The 22,580-nt window shown below is 48.0% G+C and overlaps 1 protein-coding gene across 2 annotated transcripts in view; it reads right to left on the bottom strand.

Annotated features, from left to right (window-relative positions):
• Window positions 1–22,580, bottom strand: part of ADHFE1 (alcohol dehydrogenase iron containing 1) — a 388,378-nt gene that overhangs the window by 10,287 nt on the left and 355,511 nt on the right. The window lies entirely within an intron of this gene.

Raw genomic sequence — 22,580 nt, forward strand, 5'->3', positions numbered from 1 at the left:
AACGTTCAAAAACAAGATATATATCTGTAACAGCGCTCCGCTTCGCGGAGATAAAATTATATCTGTATTACCTAGCTGTTGCTAACACCAGTTAGCGACGGCTAGTAGGAGATAGCGACCATCTTGGGCCCCACTTTGCATGTGAGTGATATTTATCACTAATGACCTGCAAAGTGGGCATGCCAAGATGTTAGCGACTGGAAACAGTCGCTAACATCGCTATCTCCTATTATCAACTTTTGGAAATATTCGAGATAAGCGCGAATATCTCCAAAAAGTAACAGCTGCCCTGAGCAGTTCTTAGCCATGTTATCCAATGGGAGGTGGATAACATGGCTAAGAGCATTAGCTCGGTAATGCATGAATATCGCTGAGTTTTCAGCGATATTAATGCATTGCGGTCGTTTTTTATCGTATTTGCGATAAACCTTGATAATAGCAAGGTTTATCTGCGATAATTTCTGACGGTAAAAAAATCTTTGCAATGCATCGTTAGGGATAAATATCGCTTAACTTTGGTAATATGCCCCAACGTCTGTTAACGTTCGATTCGAAGGAAATCAGGAAGTGTTGAAAAACATTGTCTGCGCCATCTTGTCTTTTTTCAAATGCCACACTTTTGTCGTGCACGGCAGCCATTTTAGATGCCTTGACCAGACCCACTCTGTGCACGCTGTCGATCCTTAGCATGGCTCCCCACCCTCGCAAGCATCTCACCCAGGCAGTGGTCACCCCCGCTCTCTGTCTTATGCATGGGTAATAAACCTCCCCCCATCTGCGCTGCTCTTCCCTGAGAATCACACCCTGTGCCCGCCCGACACCTCCCTTTCGCCCTATTCACTACCGCACCCTCTGACACTTCTTTTCCTCTGTGTCCGATTGTCCAGGCCGGTCCTAGGCTATCAGCTAGCCCTGCAGATGTAGTTTATGGCCACAGCTGTAAAGAATCACCCCTCTTCAAAGGAGTTATAGTAGATCAAGGCCCACACTCGATGAGATCCGTCACAGCAGAAGCGTTGCTATTATCTGAAAACCATCCTGTATTGTGATTGGGGAGGGGACCGAGCGTGAAGCGGAAGATTCCAGGGATGACTCTTTGTACATCAAAGTTTTTACAATTATGTGTCACATTAAAAATATATAGCACTCCGACAAAGTAGTAAGATTATAAAACTTTAATAATTTATAAATATATACAAGAAAACAAAAATAGTAATAACATATAAACATTTTTAGGGAAAAACAACGAAGTAGCGGTCGGCTGTGCGAATAGTCCCAACGCAGCACAACGTCCAGATTTCCAGCGTGGGGCGTCGCGGGGGGTGGGTCATCAGTAGCAAACTGTTGTGCGAATAGTTCCAAGGCAGCAGAACGCGCCGAAATCTAGATGACACGAAAGTGATGTCTAGTAAGTTGCCACCCAGCAAATAACGGCGTGGGGCGTCGCGGGGGGTGGGTCATCAGTAGCAAACTGTTGTGCGAATAGTTCCAAGGCAGCAGAACGATGGCACCAAGGTGATGTCCAGTAAGTTGCCGCACTGGTTTTGGTATCCTACAATGCTGCTCCGAATAACGGCGTGGGGCGCCCCGGGGGAGGCGGCGTGAACGGGCCTCTCCAGGTGGAGTGTCATCTGTTGTAGTGGGGCGCCCCTTTACCGTTTCAGTTGCCATTCCGTCCGTTTTTGGTCCACTGTGTCAAAAGCCGCAATTCAGCTGAGTTGCGCCCACTCTTGCGGTGCAGCGATAGGCGGCTGTCACAGGACTCTCAAAATGGGGGCAGGCTCTTTCCTTTTTGGGCCTGGTCCACTGAAATGGCCCTGGGACACCTTGGAAATCGGACGCTTGTCTGCTAGGTCTTGGACCCCATTCTCGAAAGCGTCCCCTCCGCCTTGAGAATTCATCAAAAGTTTTGGGGGCCCCGACTCCTGCAGGCTTCTGGTGGGGAGCGGCTGCCATGATTGCTCGCGGAATGACCACGACGGAGCTACGAGATGGTGGTGCTCTCATGCTGACGCCAGTTTAGTCTGAAACATCCAGAAACAAGGTGGGGCTTTCATCGTTTGGGAAAAAAAAAAAGTTTTCATCCAATGAAAAGTGTTGTTTTTAGGTCATATGATCAAGCCTTCCATCATTAGGAAACCAAAAGTAAAATGAACCAATGAAAAGTTTTATAAACAAGTCACATGACCTGTTATGCGGCATAGGGTATAAAATGCGTAGAAAATACGTTGGCACGTGAGGCGGCGTCAGTAGCGGACCGATGTGCGAATAGGCCGAAGGCAATACAACGCGCCAAGATCCGGATGGCACCGAGGTGGTGTCCAGCAAGTTGCAGCACTGGTGTGGCCATCCTACAATGCTGAAAGTCGGCGTGGGGCGCACCGTTGGCCTGTGAGTTTGCGTCAGTAGCGGACCGATGTGCGAATAGGCCGAAGGCAGCACAACGCGCCAAGATCCGGATGGCACCGAGGTGGTGTCTAGTAAGTTGCCGCACTGGTGTGGCCATCCAACAATGCTGAAAGTCGGCGTGGGGCGCCCCGTTGGCCTGTGAGATGGCGTCAGTAGCGGACCGATGTGCGAATAGGCCGAAGGCAGCACAACGCGCCAAGATCCGGATGGCACCGAGGTGGTGTCTAGTAAGTTGTCGCACTTCTGTGGCCATCCTACAATGTTGAAAGTCGGCGTGGGGCGCCCCGTTGGCCTGTGAGATGGCGTCAGTAGCGGACCGATGTGCGAATGGGGCCAAAGGCAGCGCAACAATATTTTCTGACTGACACCACAAGGCGCTGAGATGCCAAGATCCGGATGGCACCGAGGTGATGTCTAAGTTGCGGACTGATGTGCGAATGGGGCCAAAGGCAGCGTAACAATATTTTTTGTATGGAAGATACCACTAGGCGTTGAGATGCCAAGATTCGGATGGCACCGAGGTGATGTCTAGCAAGTTGCTGTACTGGTGTGGTCATCCTACAATGCTGAAACTCGGCGTGGGTCGCCCCATTAGCCTGTGAGATGGCGTCAGTAGCGGACCGATGTGCGAATAGGCCGAAGGCAGCACAACGCGCCAAGATCCGGATGTCACCGTGGTGGTTTCATAGTTGAGAGGCACTTCATCTGCAGTGGGGCGCCGAGATCCGGATGGCACCGAGGTGATGTCTAGCAAGTTGCTGTACTGGTGTGGTCATTCTACAATGCTGAAAGTCGGCGTGGGGCGCCCCATTAGCCTGTGAGATGGCGTCAGTAGCGGACTGATGTGCGAATGGGGCCAAAGGCAGCGCAACAATATTTTCTGAAGAGAAGACACCAAAAGGTGCTGACATTCCAAGATCCGGATGGCACCGAGGTGGTGTCTAGCAAGCTATGCAGTTGAGTTGTGTGCGCACTTGCGGCGAATAGGTCGAAGGCAGCAAAACAATGTTTTTTGAATAGAAGACACCACAAGGCGTTGAGATTCGGTTACCACCGAGGTGATGTCTAGCAAGTTGCCGCACTGGTGTGGCCATCCTACAATACTGCTCCGAATAACGGCGTGGGGTGCCCGAAGGGGGAGGGAGCCGGCGTGAATGGGCCTTCCTAGGTGGAGGCTCGTCTGCTGTAGTGGGGCGCCCCTTTACCGCGTCAGTTGCCATTCAGCTGAGTTTCGGCTGCTCTTGATGCTACAGCGACAGGCGGCTGCAAGAGGACTCTCAAAATGGCGGCCTGTTCTTTGGATTTGGGCCTGGTCCACTAAAATGGCCCTGGGACACCTTAGAACTCGGACGCTCGATTTTTTTTTCCTTTCCTGTACATGCAAAAAAAGGTAAATGCCCGGTACGTTACACGCTTCATCTGCCACGATGAACTCTCCAGAGGAACCGAAAAAAAATATAGTTGTGGTAACTATACCATGCATCGTCATATGGAGAGGTGGCACCAATTAATTATAGTGCTGCATAAAAGAGAGATTTGGAGGAGAACCCCTGACCTGCTAGTACATTCATCAAAGAAGTGGCACTGAGAGCTTCAGAGGCAAGGGAAACGGTCCCAAATATTTAGAAGAACTTTGGAAAGATTAAAATGACATGTTTAGATTGTGGCAAATTAATTTCATGTGGACAGATGAGTGTTACTCTAATAAATACAGCATATGAACATCATCATAGTCGATGGTTGGTAGAGACATTTTGACTATATCCTGGACCTGCCCGTCCTCGCCCAAAATGGCGCCGGAATAAATGGGACTCGTAACTCCTTGTTGTGTACTGGTTGCAGAACCTTGAAATCACGAGATACGTATGCAGTTTTGAAGCACATGGCGGGCGGGGACGAGAATTGATTGACTATTTCGACATCCCTATTGATATTAAGTTCTGATGTGTTATTGATTACTGTACTGTTGAAAGTTCGAATTAACGTCACCCATGGTACTTGCCCGCAAATGTATATCTAGATAATTTTATTGTAACTGGCCCTGTCGTATTTTAATTATAAAATGTACGTCCACCGATTCCGTAACTGTTAGACACCTTAGTTCTTGCAACGTAATGGCCCGCACGTTACGTTCCTCTACAGTGTAAATGTCTATTCATCATATACGATTACAGTTTGCTCTGTGGCAGGCCCACGTGGTTATAGGCTCGTATTTGTATAATGACATTTTCACAATAAAGGTTTTTAAAAGAAAACATGGTAGTAGTATATACATTGGTAAAGTTTTTAATAATAGTGACTGTTTTAGAATCATTAAAAGGCAAGTGAAATAAAGCAGACCAATTACATGAAGGGTAAAAGGTATAATACGAAGGAACGCAGTAAAGATAAATGGTCAAGGGCTGTTGTGTTTTCTATTCCTGCAACATAAAGTGATCGATAAGAATCTCATATTCAGGCGTATCGGCGACTAAGACAGCAGGTCGACCCTCTTTTGCTCAACGGCTCCGTCATGGGACGAAGAAACGCTCTTTTTCTCGAAAAAAGAATATATTTTACTTGCAGGACAGTTGTAAAATTTCCGGGAAAGTACATTAGCCTGGAACATTATAACATATATTTAAGAAAAAATAATGTTTGGAAGTAATGAAAAGCGTAATTTTTAGGTCATATGACCAAGCCTTTCATCATTACAATAAGAAAAGTAAAATGAACCAATGAAAAGTTTTATTAACAAGTCACATGACTTGTTATGCTTACGTTACGCGCTGCGCGCCCCGGATGACTTCCGGATGCGCTAACGCGGCGCGTCATATGACGCATTACGCGACAACGCAGGTACAGAATATAGTCAAAATGTCTCCACCAACCAGCGGTCGGAACACAACCCCTTTCAGCAGGCTAAATAGTTCTGTTAAATGGCAACAGAAGGGACAGGCAACAAGAACCATCAGTCAAAGAGGGGAGGGCTAGCTCTTCTCTTCCGGGTTACATTGGGGCGCTACCGGAACTGATCGAATTGGTAGTCTACAGTGTTTCTGGATGTTTCAGACTGAAGCTGGGGTTAGCATGAGAGCAGCACCATTTCGTAGCTCCGTCGTGGTCATTCCGCAACCAATCATGGCAGCCGTTCTTTATCGTTATTTTGGGCGGGGTGGGTGGCGGAGCCGAGCTGTTTTGCAGCCATCATTGTGTGGAGTTCAGTTCATCTCACTAGTTTTGTATTTGTCATGAGGGGTTGTTCCTAATGTTTCTATTTTAGCGAGGTCAAAAAGAGATCCCATTAGTGGCCTACTGATTTTGCTCGATTCCTTTTCTTTTTTTTTTACACGATTTTTCGTTATCTGCAAAGACTAAACAGAGTATTGCGACTCTGTGTTTGTTTGTAAATAGAGAATGAACCAAAGAGAACTAATTCTAAAACAGTAAATACTTGGATAACAATCAATCAAATGGAGAGAGAAGCAGGCACGACGGATTACAACGGGGGCAAACGCCTGCGTTAACTACCTTTCACTATCTGCAAAGAGAGAGTACTCCTAATAGAAATGAGGGGGGGGGGGCACCATTCAAAGCAGATCAGTGTGCATAAACACGAAAATGTTTTCACTTACCACGTACTTGACATTCGACAGCTTATGATATTTGCTATTAAAAAACCATTGAAATTCACTGAAAAAACCATAGGTTATAGACCATATATAGTTAGGAATTAGCATTTACAAAACCTTGAAAATTCACTGAAAAAACCATAGGTTATAGACCATATATAGTTAGGAATTAGCATTTAAAAAACCTTATTTTACTCACACAAAACCATTGAAATTCCATATATAGTTAGTTGCACTAACTATATATCGCGCACCCGCAATCCACTGCTGATCATGTCACATATTACATCATTCATGACATGGTCAGTGACATCACTGATGACATCACTGATGACATCTCAAATGACATCACTGATGACATCACTGATGACATCTCATTTGACATCATTCTTGTGCTAATACGATAAACCTCTTCAGACTCTAATATAACCTTAGATACACTCAGTGTATACAGACACTCACACACTGCCACTCATCCATGGAGTTACTCACACACCCAGTCAGTCATGCAAAGAAACAATCTCACCTCCATTTCTTCAACTATACAGTTAAACACACCTTACTTATTGAAACATATACTAACACATATTTACTCTCTTATACAATCCCTGATACAAGTTCACAATGATCGATACAACCACTCACTCATTCAGTGGCTCTCATGCACAGTTATTTATATATGCCAACTCTCACATGTACTGTGTTTTACATATGTACTTACTATGACATGTAGCATTGAGATATCCATTCACTCATCAATACACTCATGCACACAGTCAACTGCCCATGTAGCTGTTTCCACATGCACTCTTGAACTCATACACCTAGTGAATAAACTGCTCACACATCTATGCATAGAGTCACACACCTTCCAGCCACCCCCACACAAACTCAATCTCCCATAGAAATACTTGGGCAACCAATTAATAACACATATAGCCTCTCGTATAGCTAATGATCAACACATGCAGCAGTTTACAGAACAACAGACATAATGATGCACAAATTAAGACAGTTTAGTCACTAACCCATGCATTCAGTGAGACACATTTAATCACTCACTCATACAGTCAGTCACGCACCTACTAAATCCTTCATCCAGACACTTATACATCCACTCATTCTTCAATATGTAAGACATATTTTAACTTTACAGAAACATACAGTCACTGGATGTTGTCATCAGTGATGTCATCAGTGATGTCATTTGAGATGTCATCAGTGATGTCATCAGTGATGTCACTGACCATGTCATGAATGATGTAATATGTGACATGATCAGCAGTGGATTGCGGGTGCGCGATATATAGTTAGTGCAACTAACTATATATGGAATTTCAATGGTTTTGTGTGAGTAAAATAAGGTTTTTTAAATGCTAATTCCTAACTATATATGGTCTATAACCTATGGTTTTTTCAGTGAATATATATATACATACACACACACACACACACACACACACACACACACACACACACACACACACATATATATATACACACAAAAAATCAGATTTAATTGTTAAAAAACAAATATGGGCTCAAGTATTGCATTAAACAAACGCGGATTTTCAGTGACAGTTGACATATTTGTGTGGCGAGGAGCTCTGTCTGTTTTTTTTTTTTTATCTGTGTCGACTCACGGCACAACAGATGTCGGGAGGGGTTAGACCTCAAAGTGGGCCTGGACATAAAGAGCCGGGGCAAGGGCCCGAGCGACGCCGCTGCTGTGTATACAATTAAGGTTTATGTGTGGGATGGGCAGGATGGCCCGACATCGGCTGTGTTTTCAATAGAAGGCTTAGGCTGTGGGTACTGAGACTAACCACGTAGATAATACTTCGACAGCTGTGATTACTACAAGCATTCCCTCTCCCGACAAAGACTAGAACCATAGTCTCTCTCTCGGACGCCCCTGGTCACACCCTGACAAGGAGAACGCTGGAAGCGGTATGGAGGTCTGCCCAGATAGAGTGCCATTCAGAAGAGAGTAGTCTCTCCAAAAATTGTAGGCTGTAGGCGGTGTGCTCCTGCCCTGCCGCATATGACAGGAGGGGTGTCTAGTTTTTACCACTTGGCATGGAGGTAATTTCAGGAAGGCACTGTAAAAAAAATTCAGGACAAAAGGTCAAAATTCAGGACAAAAATTCAGGACGAAAAGTCAGAATTCAGGACACAATTTCAGGACAAAAGGAGGAGAAGTCATCTCACTGGTTTATCAATGCATTTATTTACAATTTTTTAGGTCGAGCCTAGCGGCAGCGCGCATGTGCTGCTCGCTCTACGAGACTGCTGTAGTAGAGTAAGGGAGAGAGGAGGGGCGTGGCTTGGCCACCAACGGTAATGGACGCGTGAGCACTGTGCTCCGTGCCCATCTTCCCCATTTATCCTGTTTGCTGCCATCCAGGTGTCCCCGGGGACCTAACACTGCTCGCTCCCATAGCGGGGTCCATCAGAGCTGATTTGCAGCGGTGGAGCTGGCGGAGCGGAGACGATCCGGCGAATCCCGGCAGAGCCTTTGTGGGCGGCGTCGGCCATCTTCCCGCGGCCTACGCGATCGGCCTCATCCCCGGCCTCGATTGCGGGGCCGGCCGGAGGCGGGGACTGTCTGGGCTCCGATCGCGGGGCGGTTTCAGGCTCCGGAGGTGGCCCCGAGCAGCCGCGTTTGACGGGGGTGAGCTGTGGGGCCCTGCGTCCCCCGCCTGTGTACGTGGAGAGGAGCTGGATCTTCCCCCCGGCCATACCCTTCTCAGCTGGCAGCTTGGACACCCGGCTTGCTGGCGTGAAGCGCTGGTGGACCCCTAGAGCCTCGAGAGACCTGGAGGGGGACGACGCTGTGAGGGCCCGGCTGAGGAACTGGCGGCGGTGACTGGAGGGGCTTATCGGCTCTGGGTCCACTGCGTGGCTCATCAACTATTGACCGTGAGGAGGACTGGAGCCCTACAGAGGTACCTGGGGATCTGATTGAGCCGGGTGCTGGAGGCAGTTGATTGACGGCCGTGAACATTATTGGCGCCTTTAGCTGGGGCGCGTATTGCCCACTATTGAGACAATTACCCGTTGCTGCATCTGATGGGCCACGGAACCCACGCTGGGGGTGGCCCCGCTGTGGACCTCTCCTGTTGAGTCTGCCCCGGTGGGGCGGTGCTGTTGGTTGATGCTGGCCGTAGAAGACCTGCGCTGCGGGCTTGTGGAGATATTGCCACCTGCGCGACCCTGGGGGCACTCTTTGGTTTAAGCGATTGAGTTCCTATTGGCTGGATTGGTGTGTACCCTTGGTGGTGCTGTTTCAGGGGCTACCCCAGCGCCCACTGGTCAAGCACGAGAGGACGGCTGCCATGGGGAAACCGCGCCAGAAACCGCCGCCTGAGGCAGGGGAAGACTTATCGGGCAGTCTAGACCCTACCGTACCTAATGATTCTGCGGCGGGCCTACCACAAAGCCAACTGGATCAAATCCTGAAAGCAATCACTGACACGAGGGAGCCTTACATCACGACATCACTCAAGTATCCACGAGCCTGGGGCTCCTACAGGCGGATCACGGCAAACTAGTGGACCGGGTCAAACAGACGGAGGCTCGGTTGGATACGCTGGAACCTACCCACAAGGCAGTGGAGGCTTCCCTGGGAGACCTGCAGCAGCGGGTACAGTTGCTTGAAAGAAGAGTGGAGGATGCAGAAGGGCGCAATCGCCGTAACAATATACGCGTGGTGGGCCTGCCGGAAAAAATCGAAGGTGCGGACATGGTGGGCTACCTCGAAGCTTAGCTCCGAGATGTGGTGGTTCCGGAGGGCCTGACGCAATTTTACACACTAGAGCGGGCTCACCGTGTGCCGGCCCGCCCTCCTGCCGCTGGCCATCCCCCTCGGCTGGTTGTTGCGCGCCTCTTGCATTTCCGAGATCGGGATATTATTCTACAGAGGGCGCGGGCACTAGGGCCATACCAAGTGGATAATGCCCGAGTCTCCATATATCCGGATTATTCCCTTGAGGTCCAGAGGCTGCGCACTACATTCCTGGCGGTCAAGAAGGCTATCCGTGAGGAGGGTATTCGTTATTCCCTTTTGTTCCCGGCCCGACTCCGGATCGTGGTGGATGATAAGTCCTCCTTTTACGATTCTCCTGCAGAAGTTTGGGACTGGCTTGAACTGGACAGAGCTGGAGCAGACACACGCTCACCATCTAAGGAGGAACGGAAGGAAGCGCCGAAGCCTAGACGCAGCAGGAGACACAGACGTCAGCTGACGGCTGCACGGACCCCCTCCATGTCACAGACTGAGCTGGAGCACAGAGAGGCCCTCAAGGCGGTCTCTACTATCTCAAGTGCAGTGGGGTCGATATCGGCGGTGGAGTCGGGCTCCCGTAAGGGCTCTGAAGATGAGACGTCGGAGGGTTCGGGAGGTGGTGACCCTGCACTGCCTCATGTCACCCCAGGGACTGCAGATGACCTGCTGGACGAATAGCCCCTGTGTCTCCATCACTGTGGTATTGTATCTGTGACTGTGGTTTATGCTGTGGGACTCGGGTGGGCATGTCTACATCGGACTGTTTGAGAGCTATTGCACTGCTGCCTCGGGTGCATTGTGGTTCTTGCCGCTGACAACAGCACGGATAAAGGACACCAAGGGTGTACTATGGGAAGTGGGGCTGACGAACTGTGGGAGCTCACTGTCCGTGTAGTAAAGTGCCAAGCCCCCCTCGCTCTCACACTTACTGTGAGACTCTGGTAGTTGCCAGAGACTAGTTTCATGGGGTGTTGTATTTGGATGGGTTTCTACAGTTTAGTGCCTATTCTGGGGGTGGGTGGGAAGAGGGCTTATTGGGTGGTTTTTTGGGACTCCATTTTTGTGGTACTGTCAGTGCGCTTGGGGATTTCTGATGAATTGAACTGTATATGTTACTTGAATGGGGACCCTACCTGAATTGAGGTGTGTGACTTGGAATGTACGGGGTCTGAACTCCATGGTGAAGCGTCATAAAGTACATGCTTATCTAGTTCGTAGAGGGATCCAGATAGCTTTCCTACAGGAAACACATTTAGACCAGACAGAGGGGCGGGCCTTGCAGCGCAGGTGGCGAGGTCAACTATTTTACACGACATGCTCAGCCTTTGCGCAGGGCTTTTTATTTGGGTGAGGGCTGGGGTCCCGTTTCAACCCTTGATGTCAGTGGTGGATCCTGAAGGGAGGTTTGTGGCGGTAAAGGGCAGACTGGACGGGAGGGACCTGACACTCTGTAGTGTTTATGCCCCCAATGTAGAGCAATCAGCCTTTTTTGCGCGGTTATCTGGGAAGCTAGCGGCAGTCTTAGCGAATGCAGTATTGCTGGGAGGAGATTTTAACTCAGTGCTGGATGTGGGCTAGACAGATCTCACCCTCCATTAGCGCAATCTGCGGTCCATAGGTTAGCGAAGAGTAGAAGAGAGTGGCAAGATAGATGGGGCCTGGTTGATGCATGGCGTGTACAGCACCCAGTTGAGAGGGATTTCTCCTTTTATTCCCCTCCGCACGCTCTGCATGTCCGGCTTGACAGCATTCTTTGCTCACCTGATGTTCAGTGTCTGATCCGACACAGCGAGTATTTAGCTAAAACGATTTCCGACCATAACCCCTGACTGGCGGTGGTCCAATGGACAAGCTATCCCCACGTGGAGACTGAACCCGCTGGCGCTGGAGGATGCGCCATTTAAGGCGGATGTACGAACCGGAGTGGAGAACTACTTTGCGGCTAACAAGGGCACGGCGTCGAGCAGGGCCTTAGAATGGGATGCCTTTAAGGTGGTAATTAGGGGAGTCTGCATTTCGGCCACCGCAGGGGCTCGTAAGACCCTCCTGCAGGAACTCAAGCTGAGTGAGGATCGACTGCGCGCGGCTGAGCGCACCAGCCATGAGGATTCTGACGCTCACGGGGCTGTAGCGGCCGCTCGTGAAGAGGTTGCATCGCGGATGGAGAAGCTCCGCTGCTTTGATCATAAGGAGTTTCTCGTCAGGGCTCAAGCTGAGCGTGATAAGGTGGGCTTGCTGTTGGCCTGGCTGGCCAACTCAGACTCGTGGCGCTCCGATTGTGGCCTTGGCTTTGGAGGAGGGGCGCCTGGTCTACACTCAGTCGGAGATCAACGCCCAGTTCTGTGCGTACTACGAACGCCTTTATCGGAGCACGATGGTAGATGCGCCTGCAGAGCTCAATGACTTCTTGCTTGCGGCATGGCTCCCCCGGCTCGATCCAGACCAGGTGGACCGCTTGTGTGGGAAAATCTCGGAAGCCGAGATACGCACCGCTATTAAGCGCATGGCTCGCAACAAGACTCCGGGGGTGGATGGCTTACCGATCGAATTCTACGCAGCTTATGCGGACGTGTTGCTCCCGAGGTTGTGTATTGTTTATCGGGAGGCCTGGGAAACTGGGGCTTTGCCTGCAACCGCGCGCGAAGCCCTAGTGATACCTCTGTTGAAGCGCGGTGGTGATTCCAGCTCTCGCACAGCTTATCGCCCGCTTTCCATGCTCACGACTGACTACAAGATCCTGAGTAAAGTGCTTGCAACGCGACTCCTGGCTCATATGCGGACTCTGGTACATTCCGATCAGGCAGGCTTCATTCCTCAACGCGCTACCGCCACCTGTGTGCGCCGACTGCTTCGGGTTCTAGGGGGAGAGGTTGGTGAGCTCCCGGAGGCTGCGGTACTCTCAATTGATATTGAGAAAGCCTTTGACAGTGTGGAGTGGCCATACCTGCTCTGCGTATTGGAGGCGTTTGGGCTGGGTGAGCGGTTTGTAAGGTGGACGGCTTTGCTCTACGCGGCGGCCACGGCTCGAGTCAAGATGGGGGCCACGATCTCAGCTGCATATCAGGTTGGTCGTGGGACGCGGCAGGGATGTTCCTTGTCGCCCCTGTTTGCGCTGGCCATTGAACCGCTTGCGGCTCATGCTCGGTTGGGCCAGGCTTATGAGGGCCTGCTGCTGCGGGGTGACCCTCATTACATCTCCCTCTATGCGGACGATTTACTGATGTTTTTGGCGAACACAGGCGATTCGCTTCATGGCGCTAGATGCTTGCTCCATGACTTTGGCTGTCTTTCGGGGCTACGGGTTAATTGCGGGAAGTCTTGCCTTTTCCCGGTGACCCCTCGAAAGGAAGGGCCGCAGTTGGAGGGGAATCTGCGATGGGAAGGACGTTGCCTCCCCTACCTGGGCACATATATCTATCATTCCCCACCGGATCTCTTGGAGGGCAACATTAATCGGGCCATTAGAGCCTTGTAGGGGTCCATGGGATTTTGGCGTGCGTTGCCGCTGTCGGTCGTGGGACGGGTGGCGTTGCTGAAGATGGTGGCACTCCCCCGTCTCTTGTATTTGTTCCGCACTCTGCCGGTATTTCGCAGACTCCGATTTCTTACGTCGGGGTTTATTTGGGGTCGGGCAGGCGTCGGGTTGCACTGACTACACTGATGCGGCCCAGAGGGGACGGGGGGCTTGCGGTTCCGGATTTCGAGTGGTATTATATTGCGGCACAGTTGCAGTGGCTCACCCGGGCGGTAGCTCGGGAGTTCCGAGGGCCGGAGGGGCCACAGGACCGAATGATTCCAGGCATATTATCTCTTTTATAATTCTGAACCAGAAGTTAGACCTCACTCAGTTCACACTGGAGGAGCGTACCTTTCGTAGCTGCTGGCTTTGTTGCCACAGACGCTTAGCTGACACTCGCCCGTATGCCCCTGAAATCCCACTGGGGATGTGCACGGCCCTCCCCCATGGGGGTGATTGGTCAGCACTGGCAACCTGGGAGGAACTGGGATTGCACATGGTCGGCGACCTCTACAATGGTGGTACATTGCTTACTTTCCAGGAACTGCGAGACACTTATGATCTCCCGCGGGGAGATTATTTGCTACAAGCCGCACTGGTAGCCAGCATCCAGAAGCATTGGAGGGGAGGGCTCACCGAGCCACCGACATCGGCGGGCTGCCAATATGTGGTCATGGCGGCTGGTACGTTCAAGGCCATTACCTGTCTCTATAGAAGACTGTCGACAGCCACTCTTCAGCCTATGGACGGACTGCAAATTAAATGGGAACAAGATATTGGCCGACCAATACCTGAAGCGACCTGGCCACAGTTGGTCCGCCGGGCCTGGAAGGGCACCAGGAATGCCAGGTTCCAGATGGTTCAGTTTTTCACCCTTCACCGCGCGTACCTGACACCTGTTAAGATTTCACAGTACTTTGAGGGTGCGCCGTCGCTATGTCCACGTTGCGGAGTGGCCGAGGCTGATTTTGCCCATATGTTCTGGTCTTGTACGAGGTTGGCTGAATACTGGGGAGGGGTGCTGACTTGCCTGAATGCTGTCACGGACCGGCAGATAACGTTGGATGTGGGTAATTGCTTACTATTATGGTTCCCTCACACTCCTCGTACGAAGGTTACTAGCAAATTCTTTGATTTGGGTTTGATTTTGGCTAAACAAGTGATTACCATGCACTGGAAATCCAGCCAGGGCCCTAGCTATCTCCGTTGGAAGGCAACTCTTCAGCGCTGGGCGAGGGCTGAATCCATGCTGCGTATGCGGCAGGCTAAGCGGCTAGACAATGACAAGGCCTTGGATGTGGCCAGGGCATGGGAAGCCCTGGTAACAGCACTTCAGAGGTCGGAAGATAGTTCCAGCTGAGAAGATGAGGAGAGCGTAGTGTAGGGTTGATGAGCGGGAGGGTGACTCGTTTCCAAGATACACATTGCGGACGCTTCTACTGTAGGGGTTGTAGGTTGCAGGTGGGCCCGCTAGGAGTAACGACATTACTGGGCAATAAGAAACAAGCAGGACGAGATCCTAATGATATAAATGTTTGTCAATTGCACTAGAGCGCACTGACAGGTGTGGGAGGGATGGAGGGTGGTTTGATGGGGGGTTTGTTCGATAAAAGGCACTTCAAGAAGTTATTTCATCCTGCTACACCTATGACTGAGATATGTTCTCTCTAATGTTAACCTGATTATATGTCCTTCTGCCAATAAAAATTGTTTTTATAAAAAAAAAAGGGAGAGAAGCAGCGGCCACTGTTCGCCCATATTGTTAACTGGCTTGTGCCATTGTCTTTCGTAAATACTGCCTTCGGATTCGTTAACAGGCTTGTTAGTCCTCCCTTAGTACAGCCTTGTCTTCATTTGGAACCTCCTATGGCTTCTGGCCCCTTTACTTGGTTGTTACATGGTAGGTGTACTATTTTCTTTAATGAGTTTTGCCTAGATTATGCACAATGACTTGCAGGATTTGTACAGACTATACTGCTGCGGTCACTATTTCCATTCGGGCTGAGGGATGGACATGGTGACGCTGCTCCCCCCAGGCGCTTTTCCCATCCTCCTGCACCACTCCACCTCATGGAGTTCAGTCGATATGTTTTTAACACTAGTTTATTTATCGACTATAATAGGGCTTTGTCAGATTCAAAGTGAAGAGACGTAACTTTTTTTTGTTGTTGTTTTGTTTACTATTTTCCAACAGTCCAGAATCGCTCCCATCAACGATCCAACATAAATGATACACTGTAATAGAACATAACACATTGTTTTATGTAGCGCTTCACGAGGCACGTCTGCCATGTCAAGTCGCTATAACAGTCAGGTGTTTCTGATACCCAATTAAAGCGTACTTTGTAGGACGAAAGAACTGGCACAGCATGCTGGTCATTAACCACTGAGACAGGACAGAGGGGCAAGGGTACGTGGATTTCCACCAGCCCTCAGGTCTACTTACAGCGGCTGGCAGTGGGACAGGGCAGTCTGGGAGAGCTGGGGCAGGTTAAGGGTCCCCCGTTGGGCTTACAGTAGCTGGCATTGGGATAGTGAGTGATGGAGAGCATGGGCAGGATAAGGGTCACTGGTGGTGCTTACTGTAGATAGCATTGCCAAGTGGACAGTGGCTGGCAGTGAGATAGGCCAGTAAGGGCGAGCAGAGGCAGGCTGGGGGTCCCACGTGGTGGTTACAGTGGCGAGCAGTGAGATTGGACAGTGGAGCAGGATTAGATGGAGGAAGCCCCCGTTGCTCTTACTGTGTCTGGCACAGAAGCAGGGCAGTGAGAACTACCAGAGACAGGTCGAGGGTCCCCAGTTGTGCTAACAGTAACTCGCAATGGGACAGGGCAGCGAGGGCAAGCAGGACCAAGGGTTGGAAGTGGATCCGAGCCTCCATGCTGCTGGCAGTCTCTCTTGGAAGCTGCAAAGCGGTCTCTCTCGTGGTTCCCAGTCTAGAGTAACCCAACACCAACTTTAAACATGCCAACTATTAATCAGTGGAGTGAGGTGAGGAGGGCACACATGGAAATGCCATGGTCTGATAATCCGTGTGTTCATTTTCCTTTAAACCCCTTCAGTGTTTACTTATTTCACAAGTTGGTAAATGCGTCCATGCTGCAGAGGTATTCAAGGAAGTGATACTGTGTTCCCCAGAGCGCAGCTGAGATTTTCTGGCAAGAGCGACAGGGACAGATATCAATGTAACCATTTGCTTTTCGGGTAGAGGGTCAGAGGTTTTTGGTCAGAGTTGCCCTCTGTCTTGATAACGGGTCCGGGTGGCACTCCAATCTACAGCAGCATTACAACTGTTTTAGGAGCACAGTAAGAAGGCCCATACATTTCCACCCTCTACAAGTAGATTTGGAAGTGCATTCCTGTACCCCAACATATTTTCATTAATGGACAAATTTAGCCATTTTACAGCGCAGCAAAAGACACCAATTTTTTTTTTAGGGGATTCTGAAAAGAAAGTTGTGAAATATGCCATAGGTTCACTAACTAGCAAATCACCAAAGAATCAACCACCTCTACAGCTTTTAAAATACATTTTCGGTATTTTAGGTCTGGCCTAGGGACAGCTTCATTAAGCTGCTATGCTAGCCTCAAGGTTCCCCCAAAAGTCTATCCACTATTTTCAGAGGGTTGACGCCATCTAACCTGCTGCAAAGCTGCCCACTTTCAGCGAAGTGCCACCTCATATGCTGGACTGGTCCCAGTGCCAATTTCTGACATCAGTACACTTTCAGCAGCGCCTGTAAGTTGTGTGCTTTTGTTCCAAGCGGCAACGTGCAGGCAGGGAAAGTTAATGAGCGAGATGTCTCTTAATAGGGCAGATGCCACAGCTCAGCCTTTTCCACCGACTCTCCCGTTCCTGGCTATCGAGCAAGGACCTCACGCCCTTCCGGACCCTCTCATATTCATCGTGCCTGCCACCTGTTGATGGTAGATCAACTCCGGGCAAAATTAGTTTTGTTTCCATTGGATTATCACACGTGTCCTCAAACTCCACCCCATCAACAACAGCTTGTCACACAACCTGCATGTCACTCCTATAGCCCGCTAACTTTCCTATATTCATGTTCCGACAGTAAAATAAACAAAAGAAAATTGTATAGAATTTAACTCATCACTCATTTGGTGCTCTACTAGCCATGCCTCTCAAAGCCAGTCTTTCCTCCCTTCAGCACGTCCATTGTCCTTCAAAAAAGCTACCCAATTATTATTAGCACCCTCATGTCTTCTACAAGGCAGTGCTGTTACTTATGTGAAACTTGCTGTAAAAGTTCAAATATCTAAATGATGTGTTTGTAAATATTGTATGTTTGTGATGTACAAAGTGCTCCGATCAAGACGAATAGTTACATGGCCACATCTCATTCTTTTTTGTTTTTGGTTTGTTAATCTAATTGGTGTAATGAAGGTGTAACAATACTGCAGCACCTAGAATGTATTTAGTTAACAAATGGACGTGCACATCTTATAAAGGCATCCTTGATGACCTGGATGAAGGTGATCACCCTATGGATACTGGCCTGCTCTATACCACACTCCAAAAACAGTTCGCTTTCTCCACTTTTCCTTTAACTTTGCTTGTTTTCAGGTATATCTTGCTGTAATGAGGATCTAATCTACCTATTTACACAGACTGAAAGAGTGATAATTGACAACGAAACGATCGCAAACAAGTGCCTGACCCAGTCAAGTACCGTGATTTTGCCCAACTGTATTGAAAATCAATTAAAAAAGTATAGCAAAAGAACTTCACAAAAACCCACCCCCTCGATCATCCTTTAGGATATTTGCATACTGTCCTCACAACTTTGTAGAAGCCTTTGCAATCCTGATCTACCACCTTTTTTAATCATTCAACATAGCAGTATTAACCCTAACCACTCAACTCTTCTTTCCGACCCAGACGACCTCACAGAGGCACGGGAGATACATTTCCTGTTTCAATGTTGTTAAAGGCCTACACGTGCTATTCGAGTCTCCTCATATTTCGGCGTATGATTCTGGTGCACGTAATTGTTAGAATAATTTCATATTAACTTGTTCCGCAAATTGACCTGATTGATTTTTTTTATAAACACTTCATCTCAAGAAATTCTTGACTACAGCAAGCCCTAAAGAAGTCCGCATGAGGACGAAACGCGTCGGCGATCTTCAATTTTAAGAATTTGTTTACAAATAAAGAATAAAGGATTCAGAACACATCTTGAATAGTGTTAGTATGGCACAATCACAGGCAAGGGGTTGGGTGCATTTTATAATGCCGTGCGTAGGAGACATTTTTCCAATCTTTTATCTGTGTACTGGGCCAAAATTCCACCCACCTTACTATATGCGGTGCATCTAAATGATGTGGCAAAATGTTTTTTGTTTTTTTTTAGATATGACTGGTGGGCAAATAATAAGGAGATTATCAACATGTAACACTCTAGGACTACTGCAGCTCTAAGATTGGAATTTTGGATTAACAGCTCTTTTGTACAAGGCTTTGCAGGAGTGGTGCGATGGGCTTATTGCCTTTTGAGAAGTGATTGTAACTAAGGCCTTTTATATACAAGGAGATGTTTTAATTGAAAAAAGAGGAATGTATGTTTTCGAGGAATTTCAAGTATGGACTAGACCAGCAATACTCAAAGTACGACCCGGGGGCCACATGAAGCCCTCCTGCTCTTTACACGCAGCCCTCTTATCAACAGCAACACTGAGCTGCTGCTTACTCGACTCCGCACGGATATTAAAATGATGTTAAATAAGTAGGCAAGCGGTTATTTAAAGGATAATTAAAGTTAAAGAAAGGTAGTAACTAGGGTGTCCCGCACCAATAAACTGTAAAAATAGCTTTATTTTAAAGACATCTTGCAGCAAACGTGTAAAAGTATGCTAAAGTATGTTCAAATTTCAAAAGTGTACTTCTTTCAGATGCAGAACTATTTCACCTTAATACATCAGATTATATCTGTGCACTGAGAAGTATTTTCTTTAAAGTGATAGTTTTCAAACGTGAAATTAAAAACATTAATTCTTCACCCTACCCTGACAACAATGCCAATAGTGAACTAAGAGGTATCTCAGTTTTTATGTGCATTCTTTGGCTGACATGGGTTTCAATTATAAATGAACAGCATTATAGTTTATTAAATCAATCACAGGAAGGGGCTTTGTACAGCACATATCCTCAAATCATGTATTTCAAGGTCTGTGATAATGAATTGAAGCGAGGGAAAGTGAAATAAAATAATTCACTATTCTCACACAAATTGGTCAAAGGAGAAGCTGAGATTATTTCCAAGATAATGGTTTCCTATTGTGCAATTCAGACACAAGATGCATATGTTTGCTTCCACTAAACCCACCATAATGCCAACTCTCCTGCTTCACCCCATGCAATCGACTGCTACCCTGCTGGCATCAATGTGGTCCTCGGTCACACCACAGACCAACTTTGTGGCCCCTGGGAAAATGTTTATGAGTACCCATGCAGTAGACCAACTAGAATGTTTTGAATTCTCTGGTGTTAATTGGACCTCTTTGAAGTTCCAGATGAAGAAATAAAACTTGACTTGACAAAAAAGAACAAAATATTCTGTGACTATTTTTTGATCATTCGCCAACAGCTACCTGCAAATAAAATAATGCACAGTTTAAATAAAAAAAATTAAAGTTTAAAGAAAAAAATCTGTGGGAAATACACTATTTTATGTTATGAAACCTTCGTTGGTTAATGTTTTCACTGCAGTGGCATGTGTGTGCAACCATAAGCCCAAAGAACTGAATTCTGTTTGGTTCAGCTGGGAATAGTGACTTGTGTATTTTTAGTGCTAGGAGCCAGGTGCCTGTCGCAGAAAGCACTGTAAATGTGTAAGTCAATATTTAAAATTTGCATTGCACACAGTATAAGATAGACTGCCACAAAATGTGGAAATACATTTTGGTTAAAGACAAAGAAGTGTTTTCAAAGTATAGATTTTAGTAATATGCAGACTGTACAGAGTGCAAACAATTTTACAACTGTCCATTAAAAGCAGGCACTCCACAGCTCTGCTTGGAACACCCCATACAATACCTCTCAGAAGGAATTCATCTTTGTCTTCAGGAAGCTTTAAGTGTCTCCATCAATTAAAGCTACCTCTACCAGCTCCCAAGTAGTCTTTACATTGACAGATTAACCAACTGCACACTTCTACATTTCTTTTCAGGTAGCGGGCACCCTGGCGAGAAGGCTTGTTTCTTTTTTATGTGGCTTCCCCTCTCTCAGGATCACAGCAGCGGCACTTAAATGAAACACAGTTCTTTTAGCAAATTGGCTAAAATGATGGACAAATGCGGTCTGTTGCTCTCTCCATCACAGACAATGGACCTTAGAGTTATTTCAGTCTTTAAAAATTACGGATGGGTGATCACCGTAGGGGTGTCTGAGATGAAGCGGGGTTCAAGGCTCCATGGTCCTGGAATGCATCAGTCGGAGGGGCTCTGAAAGGAGGGGCGTATTAGACACTGTGCCTCTGGCACAAGCCAAATGCAAAAACAACAATTGATGGACAGAATGCAGAACAGGGTCATACATTCACTCCAGTACAGAGATCTGGGCCTAAATCCATCATTTTATTGCTCACCATGCCATTCCAGTTTGAACCCAGCCGTTTGCAAATCAGTCTTGACCCTGTGCCCAATGGGAACAGTCCAGCCCGAACTGCCAAGCCAGGCCCTCCCTAGACTGAAAACAAGCACCCTAGGGCCGGTTTCGGAGTTTCCCCCCTCTTCAGCCAGGATAGCTTGACTCCAGTGGCATGAAGAGCACGGGACCCACTTCTGGGCATACCCGTCCCACTCAGGGTGACAAATGCAAACACAAAAATTGATGGACAGAATGCAGAGCAATGTCATTCCTTCACCCCAGTACAGATTGTTTCTTTTGCATATGTTGCCCCAAGTGGGAAGGGTATGCCCAGACGTGGGTCCCGTGCTCACTACACCACTGGATTCAAGCTAGCCTGGCTGATGAAGGGTGATGCTCTGAAACCGGTCCCAGGATGCCTGTTTTTGGTCCAGGGAGGACCTGGCTTAGCAGGAACAGGGTCAAGACTGTTTTGCATATGGCTGGGTCCAGACTGAGGTGGTTTGGTGAGCAAAAGAGTGATGGATTAAACCCAGATCTTTGTGACTGGGGGTGAATGTTTGCATTGCCCAGCTTTGTTCAACAATTGTTTCTTTTGCATCTGGCACAAGTCAGGCTGTAAGACACCGAATGCCGAGTTACACATTTTGCCCATGGATATACCAATCGAGTTGACTTCGGGGAGGTTGAAGGGGAGTTACAAGGGCTCAGACCAGAACAATCTCTGCCCATAAGCTGCAGCTGGAGGGTAGTTTAGGTGTGCTTTATCTTATTTATGGCAAGGCGGTGATGAGATGCAGACAACAGCTCTAATGTACTTGCCCTTGAACGCTTAAGAAGCAGATCCATACCATATAAAGAGGTGCAAGGTTTTATATTAATTATTATTTTCCCCTGACTGGGAGATGAAGACCAAAACAAAGGATATTCATGCTGATAAACTAAGTGACAGAAACTCTACTGCACACACAGCCAGTGAGTGAATGGGGGAATGAAAGAGTTTCGAGCTTTAGTCAATGGGCAGCAAAGCATGCCCACCCTTGGGCTGTCTTCACTGTCACAGCCCATGCATGAGCATTCTTCATGCGTGTCTTCATGCCAGTCAGCCCAGCTAATTCCAATGCTAATGAAAAAAAAGTATGGGGTGGGTTGCTTGAATTCATCTGAGTCACTACTATTTACTCTGGGATGTAATCCAGTCCATGTTTTTTTACCCACCATGCCATGTCAGACATGAACCAGCTAAATATAAATCAATCTTGGTCATGCTCCAATAGAAACAGTCCAGCCCAAACTGCCAGGCCAGAGCCAGATCCCAGCTCACTAGGGACACAAGCAACCTCAGGCCGGTTTTGGCCTATTTGGGCCTTGTCGGTAAGGTGGCTTGAGGTCTATTGTACAGTGATCAAGAGAGTCATGTCTGGGCACACCCATCACACTTGGAGCATTGCACTGAGAAAGCAAAAACAATGATGGATGGATGGAGCCTCGACTGGCATTTCAAAATAGACTGCTCCCATGAGGAGCAGGGTCATTACTGATGTGCATACGTCAGGGATCACCCGAGAGTGGCACGTTGTGTGAAAACCAATGGGTTGCAATGCTACCCAGAGCAATTGCTAGTAGTTTAGACCGTTTGCAAGCCTT

Source organism: Lissotriton helveticus, chromosome 4_1 (genome assembly GCF_964261635.1).
Source record: "Lissotriton helveticus chromosome 4_1, aLisHel1.1, whole genome shotgun sequence".
NCBI classification, from domain to species: Eukaryota; Metazoa; Chordata; class Amphibia; order Caudata; family Salamandridae; genus Lissotriton; species Lissotriton helveticus.